Here is a 2127-nt window from a genome sequence, read left to right on the forward strand (position 1 = left end):
CAGGAGGCTGAGATCTGAGGATCGCGGTTCAAAGCCAGCCCGGGCAGGAAAGTCTGTGAGACTCTTATCTCCAATAAACCACTAGAAAACCGGAAGTGGCGCTGTGGCTTAAGCAGTAGAGCACTAGCCTTGAGCTGAAGAGCTGAGGGACAGCGCCCAGGCCCAGAGTTCAAGCCCTGTGACCAACCGGAAAAAAAAAAAAAAAACACGCCCTCCTCCCAACCTCTGTCCACAGGGCAGGACGTTGGTCTCCGTGAGGGTCCCTGAGGGCTCTACTGGTAGCTGTGACTCACCATGACTAAAAGGAATTCTGCCATCTGTGTGTCACTTTGAGGAAGGAAAGGACAGTGGGAACAGGAGACAGATCCGAGAGCCCTTCCAGAACCTTCCAGTCTCCTTCAGTTCAAGGCACTCACTGCCCCCAAGGAATCCTAAGGAGGGATTTTGTGTTCTGGGCCTCCAGCGACCCCAGCCCTCAGACTTGGTGCACAGCAGCCTGCCAGCTCCTTAGCGTGGAGTGCTGGGGACCCTTGGGTGAGCAAGCTGACCAGGGCCTCCTCCAAGCACTGTCCCTGATGGGCAGCCTCCGCCACAGAGCCCCAGGACCAAGGTGGGGAATGGCTGCCTTACCAACCACCCAGACCACGGGGGGCCATCCTGTTCCTTCAAAATGAGCCACCATCAAAGGCCACAGGTGAGGCTGGGTGAGGTGCTCAATGCATGAACTTTCGGGGAGCACAAATGTTCAGTCCACAAGACTCCTGAGGTGGAAGGGGAATGTTCTGCTTACCGCAGGACTGATAGGCTGCTTTTCTAGAAAAGTACGGACTCTTTACCTTGTCCTCCCTGCCTCCACTTTACATCTATCTCCTTTGCTTGAGTTTCTCCCTTCTGCAATCACCTTGGGTCCAGGAAGGACAGGACTCACATACCCATCTTTATGACAGTTGAAACTACCACCAAGAAAAGGATCCTCACAGGACCACGCTGAGGCTGCACGCTAGAGCAGAAGGGATCATCTGGGGCCCGACTGCTGTCCTCTGGTGATGCAGACCATGGCGACTTCTCCAGAGCCCTGGAGGAACGGGAGGGAGAGTGCTAGTGTTATGCTCACCTTTGGTCCTCAGCTCCACCCAGACCTGGGCCCCCCTCCCACTCCTGGAGTTCCCTCCATACAGCCGGCCCCTCCCTCTCTCCGCCCAGACCCACCTGAACGCCCATCGACCTCACTTCCGTCCCTCAGACCCTCCTGCTACCTGGATGGTGGCAGAGGCCATGTGCTCCCTCTCAGGGGAAATCCAGCTCCTCGAATAAACCTTATAATCATCTTTCTCCTGTGCCTGCCTGCTTCTGCGGGGTCCCCTGGGATGGATGTGTGGGATCCTCTTCCGGAGAGGATGACCAGGCTACGCTTTACTGAAGCACTGCTGTTCTGGGCACTGTAAGAGACTCCAAATGAGGTCTCTTTTCATTAGGCAGAGACTTTGTCTCCCTCCATCGTGGGCCCCCATTCTTCTTCTGTTTACACCTCAAGCTCATGTCTGCACCCACAACAGGCTAAAGTGCTTCCTTTGTCTCTAGCCTTGGGATAGCAAACCTTTTTCTGCCCTTCACCATTTCCAGTCCCTATGAGGGGGAAGTGACTAGGCCTGACATCTTGGAGTTGTGCCTCTTTGATGGAAAATGACAGACTGAACACAATCACCAGCTAGGCACCGGTGGCTCACGCCTGTGATCCTACCTCCTCAGAAGGCTAAGAACTGAGGATCTTGGGTAAGAAAGCCCATAGACTCTTATCTAGCTCTTGCTAGCCTTGAGCAAAAGAGTTAAGGGACTTGGCCCTGGCCAGTAGTTCAAGCGTAGCACCAATACAAACACAGAAAAGCCTCACCTCCCCACCTCCCCCCAGCCTTTTCTTAGAACTACCCAGGCTACAGACTTTGCTGATTATCTCCCTTATCCCTAAACATACCCTGTGCCTGTAAAAGAGACAACCAGTGAATTGACTGTTCAAAACCAATCTGTAAGCAAAACAAAACTGCTTCCCTATAACTAAAGATTATATCTCTGCACAAAGAGCCCCTTTCCCTGTTCCCAACCTGCCCCCCTTCCCAAACCCCAGACCCC

This window comes from Dipodomys ordii, unplaced genomic scaffold (assembly GCF_000151885.1).
Source record: "Dipodomys ordii isolate 6190 unplaced genomic scaffold, Dord_2.0 Scaffold74, whole genome shotgun sequence".
NCBI lineage: Eukaryota > Metazoa > Chordata > Mammalia > Rodentia > Heteromyidae > Dipodomys > Dipodomys ordii.